Source organism: Aythya fuligula, chromosome 3 (assembly GCF_009819795.1).
Source record: "Aythya fuligula isolate bAytFul2 chromosome 3, bAytFul2.pri, whole genome shotgun sequence".
Classification (NCBI taxonomy): domain Eukaryota; kingdom Metazoa; phylum Chordata; class Aves; order Anseriformes; family Anatidae; genus Aythya; species Aythya fuligula.
This window is the reverse complement of record NC_045561.1, coordinates 77,039,338-77,045,531: the sequence shown is the minus strand read 5'-3', so window position 1 is coordinate 77,045,531 and position 6,194 is coordinate 77,039,338.

Sequence of the window (6,194 nt, the reverse complement as noted above, 5' to 3'; positions counted from 1 at the left end):
GATATATTCATTTTCTGCTTTCTTCACTTGGGATTTGAAGATCATCATGCTCTAAGGTAACTGCAGACCATACATCTTGGAGAAACTATGTACCAGACAGGGCTCTTTCAATGCTTTTTTTCCAAACCCTCTCTCTTGTGCTGCAGCTTTATTTCATGATCAGGTTTAGTCCATAAATACTTTGAAATAGCTTGGATGTAATGATAGTGTCATACTGTAAGACATTATTACAGTTTAGGATGCTTGTGTATGGAGGAATATGCAAGTTCCAAATGAGATTATCCTGATATACTGCATGGGCTAATATCCATGGCTACAATTTTTCAAAGAAAAGAAAGTCATATGTATGAGAAATAAATCAAAAATCAGCAAGAGATCAGCACGGAATATGATATGCCTGCCCTTGTTCCTTTTCTGTTTTTGTTTTCTGCAAACAAGATGATTTATTTCTCCATGAGGTCTTTACTATATAAGCATTAATAGAATCTAATAATAATGTAAAGCTTTAATAGATAGAATATTTTAGTTTGCTACATTTTATAGTCTGATGCACAGCTGTGTTTTATATTTTATGCCGATCAATTTAATATTTCAGGTTATTTTCTCATTTGTTCATAACTTGGTCTGAACTGTAAAAGTTGATATGCATTAAAAAAAAATCACTGTAAAATTTTTGAACTTGTTATCATTTTCCAGCAGTGTCTATTTAGAAGCTTAATAAAATGCTTCATATTTCATATTCAAATTTTACAATTCTTCAGTTTATACATCAAAATAAAATCAAAATTTGATGTGTTTTTTTTTTCTTAGTAAGATCAACATTTAAACCCCAGCTTCTTCATCAGGGTGAGGCTTTCTGCAGTGATTGTGAGGACTGAATATGGTACTGTCAGTCTGACTCCTATTTTGTTGCTTCATGAACAAGAAATGACATCTGGAAACAAAATATATTTTTTTTCAAGAGATTGAAATGAAAAATATTGCTATCAAATCATATGACTAATTGTATCCCCTAGCATTACCACTGCTGGAAATAAAATTTTAATAAAGATAATTATTTACTTTTTTCTTAACTTGGTAGGAGACAAGGTGTTAAATTTTTCACTAAAATAAAAAAGCAAAAAAAGTTGCAGATGTGAATAGAAGAGAATGGTAGTTCTTAAAATATTATCTCCATTTTGATAAGTGTGACATATTTTTGATGCATATACACTTTCTCAGTTGTTAATCTCCAGAGTCTTCAACAGTTAAATTGATGGATGAAGGGCAGAACAATTTCTTGACAGCCTGGTAATCTATCCAGAGGGGAAGGAACGCTCTGTCAGTCAGGGTTCAGGTGCTGGAAGTGCTTTTGACCAGCCAACCATCTGTACATGTCGAGAAGGCCAAATGCTCTTTTTTTGCCGTTACTCAGCTTGTGAGAATGAAACCAGCCCTGTCAAGACACATGTAGGCAATGAGGCAAAATACTTTATTTTCTACTGGCATAAAGAACCTTCAGCTTTGTAAACATTTACTTGTGTCTATTGCACATAATACAAACATGCAGAGTTGTTTAAACACCACCAGTACTATTGAAATTAATAGCACTGCTCCTGGTTTCACTAGCCATTCCTGAATCCTACACCATTACAGTGCTATTGTAACCTGCACCAAAGTTGAGGTTGCATGATCAGTAATTAATCCTCCAGATGAGTCTTTGATACACCATGTTTCTATGGAGGTGGGAGCAACACTGACACTCTGCATGTGGGTGGAAGATTTGTACAACATCCTGCCCATATAGAAACACTGGTGTCTGACAGCAAGGGCTTGCTGTGCTTGCCATTAGAGGAGATAGTAGCATCATTGTCCTCTGCCCACCCACCTGTTTTGATGGTTCCACACATTTAAACTATCCCTGTTGCCCTACTGTAGGTGCCCATTGCAACCTGGTTCCCTCAGGCCAAATGCAAGGCTTCCCCCATCCTCCAGATCACAGCCTGGTCACCTCTGGTAAGAAAAAAAGGTGCCACAGTTGCACACAAGCTGCAGGATGCTTCAGGCAGCTCCCACAGCAGGGCTGGGCTAATTGGGCATGTCACTCTGTCCTGTCACATGCCAGCTTTGAGGCCTTTGTATTTTTCCCAAAAAATAACTGAAACTGGTAATACGGTTCCAAAACAGGAGATCAGAATAGATAAGCAGACATACATGTACACACACACACACTTGCATACACACTGTGGGGTCACTTTGTTTTCAGGGCAAAGCAGCCTAGAAACTTACAAATCAATAGTGGCTGTAACTTGAAGTGCTGTACTGGTGGAGGTATTGCATAAAGCCACACCATCTTACAGGAGCTGTAAGTTTGCTCAGTATGAGGGAGGTGAGTGAGTGAGCAAGTGAGATAGTGAGCAAGTGATTTCAAAGGGAGCAGAGAGATGTATTGAGATCTGTCTTGTTACAGTTGTAATGATGAAATGAACCCTTGTGCAGCAACGGCTTCTATACCGTATACTTCACGTTGCCCAGGAAATGAAGGATTACATTCCCACGTAGATAAGACACTGGATATTTTTTTCAGCAAAGCAATCAGGAAATCTGTACTTCTTCTTGGGAAGTTATACCTTGTAGAATTTGTGTAAGGGATGTTTCTGAGTATACAGCTGAAATTGTGTATGAAATAGAAAGTTACTTCAGCACAATTTTTATAAAAATCTTTCTACACTAAAGATATCGAAAATGTACAGAAAATGTGTCTTTATGCCTGAAGTGAGGAATGGCACAGAAAGAACAGTGGAGAAGCACATAGACACACAACTATTATTTATGGTCTTTCCCACTTGTAAGAAAAATGAAATCTAGAATGAAATATGGCTGCTCAACTGGCACTGCTTCAACTTCACATAGTCTGTGCTGTCCTGCTCTGGCTACTCTTTCTTGAGAACATTAACCTGAAAAAAGGATTAGCTCTATTTGGAGCTAATACCAATTCTTCCTGGTGCAACATCAAAAGAAAAGTCAATGATCTCAATGATCATGAAAACCACACTAGATTACACAGCACAGATGTTAGAGACAGAAGAGAAGGAAGAATCTTTGAGGAAAAAATAAGCTTTTCTTTTACTATTCCTCTTCATGAGCTTCATCTGAGAGGGCATTCATGACCTGCAGGCTTCCAAAAGGTACAATCCACAATATCATTGTAAAGGTGCAATATGTTAGCTCTCTAAATTTTACTATAGGGCAAAAAGAGATGGTAGGCTAGAAAGAGATAGTTACCAGAAAAATAAATAAATAAATAAATAAATAAATAAAATAAAATGAAATAAATAATGGGGAAAAAAATGTACATGCTGATTTACCAATCAGTTCAATTAATTTAGCGCTAGCAAGCTAGACAAACACTCCCATGTACAAACACAAAAATATATATGTATTTTAATTTTCATTTGGTCATATTTTATTTAACAGAATGTCATCCAATGCCATCCTCAGTATCCAACAATGATTGTAGGAGTACTCTCCAAAGCAGCCCATTGATCACAGAGAACTTATGATATTTAAATATACAATATAAAGAGTGACATATTTCACAAAGTTGCTTAATCTTCTGATTTCATGTTGGAACACAGCAAAACAAAATTAAAAATCTTAATAGGTCCAATAATGAAATTCAAACTGACAACAAGTTTTGAAAAGAGAATACTTATTGAAAATATACATAGAGAGAACATGATTGATAGACTCATCCTGGCTTTACAGATCTCAGACCCCCTGAGTCCTAATAATACTAATTTAAAAATGAACAAACAAAACTAATCCTGAGGACGCAAGAGCTGTTTCAAAACTACTTCTGTAATTTTTCAATTCTTGATACGGTGTTATAGGGTTTTCTGTAAGGCTCCAAAGTAGATTGTTGCATGCAAAAAAAAAAAAAAAAAAATTATTCGGTGGTTGCTGCTACACAAGTACTACAGATCATGAGAGCCCTAAGGCACAGATAGGCAATCTAGCTACCGCAGTTTCAGATGTTGCCATGACTAGCTGTTAATCACCATTCTCATAACAGAGTTGTTTTAATGATTATATGAATATTTTATATGTCTATGAGAGGAGAACCAACAGTCAGTGTGAGCTGTGTACAGCATTCATTGGAACAGAAGTACTTCCATAATCTACTGCTGCTAACATGTTGGGGCAGTGATCCCCAGCTGGAGTGATAATTAGCAGTCTCAGAAAGGCAACATCTTAAATCGCAAGAGCTGTCTCAGGTGATTGTCTATCTAGACTTTTGTGGACTTCTAGTCAGAATCTTTTTTTGTATTCCTATAAGGGGAGGTCAGCCACTGCTCTCCTTTCCCATTTCACTCCGTTACCAGGGATTTCTGTAAGGGAAATACTTTAAACAGAAATTCTCAAGCTCCAGTCTGCAGATCATTAGTGTTTTGTTTGTTGCATTTTTTGTTTGTTAGTCTGTTATAGTTTTTTCCAGTTATTCACAGAATAAAATATGTACAGAAAACAGAACATTCTGCAATGCAAGGGGATAAGAGAAGAATGGATGCAAACCTGGGAAAGGTTTGCAGGATGCATTTCACACGAGTCCATAGGATGAAAAAGATAGAGTCAACTGATTTTAAAGTGACAGTATTGTCAAGTTGAAAGATAGTTAACTGCAAAACATTTTTTAAAACTGTCAGGTATTCTGCATCTACCCCTCAGAATATATTTACAGTTTTAGAATCACAATTTCTATTATTTAGTTTCTTCAGCCACTGATGCATGAAAGATGTATATCCTCATATCCCGTATGTATATACAGGATGTATATACAGGATGTACATCCTGTATAACCTCAGGAAAAAATATATTTCAGGGAAAGTGATCATGCAATATGTCTTGTCAATGATACAGTGCAACCAAACCCTGAAACCCTTTTATGTTATTATAATCTTAGGCATTACTTGTAGTAATCACCAATTTAGTATTTTTAGATTTAAGTGGAATGCTTATAATTGTCAGTTTTCTTTAAATCATCTCCACCCTTGGTGACTAATGGCTACTATTAACATCACCAGCAAACCTGTTTAAAGACACAGAACACATCACCAGCCACAGCTTGAAGGCTGCATAATTAGCACAAGACACCGAGGTGCATTTGAGGGGTCCCCACTCCACTTAAAACACTCACAGCTTTCTGCACAGAGGAGGTGCAGATGTGGATGTCAGGACAAGACAGACTTTAATCCAAACAAGTGCTGATTTCTCCAGTGACATTACCTCCACAGCAGGAACCTGTTGAGCATGTCTCTTCCTTCTCTTCCTCTGGACAGGTTTATGAATATGCATGTTACATGTATGCGATACTCACATCCCAACACCCGCCGTGAAAACAACAGCAGCAGACACAATTCAGGCCTAGCATACACATGAGGTTTAAATGCATCAAAACCAACTTTGTGTTGGAAGGAGAGAAAGAAGTTCTCTCTCTTCTGATGACAGATGTGCTGTTGAGCTTTTTAAGGCCTTTTTAAAATTAATTGCAGAGCAAGTGAAAGCCTCCTTCCCCATTATGTTCCATTGACTGATCTGTTCACTCCATCTACCCATCGTCCTTTCTTCCACAGGCCTCCCACTTTTCCATACAGGCATGTGGCTCCTTTCCTTCTCTCCCTGCACGGTTTCTTCAGCCAGGCAGAACACTGCAGTTTGTGTATTTCTCCAGGTGACCAAGTCTGAGACAGCCCAGGGCCCATCTCTAGGTGAGGATCTGGTGGCATGCACTGATCCATTAAGCCATGTTCACAAGCTCAGCCACTCTACCTGTGATTTCACACAGTAATTCAAAGCATCTTCTAAAGATTCAGAAAAGCCCATCGTGACCATACAAGTGAAACAGTGTGAAAAATGGGAACACTGCTCATAATGTAGATGGTGGACACAAGATGGCCACAGATTCTCTTCTGTGTTCATACAAATTGCCTTGCATCATTTTTGCCATTCATCTGACTTTCCAGTGCAGGCCAGCTTCTCTTTTTAATTAACGTGTTTTACCTTTTTTCTTTTTTTTTTTTTTCTATTATTTCTCCCTTTGCTTTTTTCTCCCCTTAAATTTTTATTAACCAAGGGACCCAACTTGAGATGTTTGCCTTCAGGCACTGCTGTGCATTGCTGATGACACAGCAGCCTCTTAAGGAATCAGAGCAACA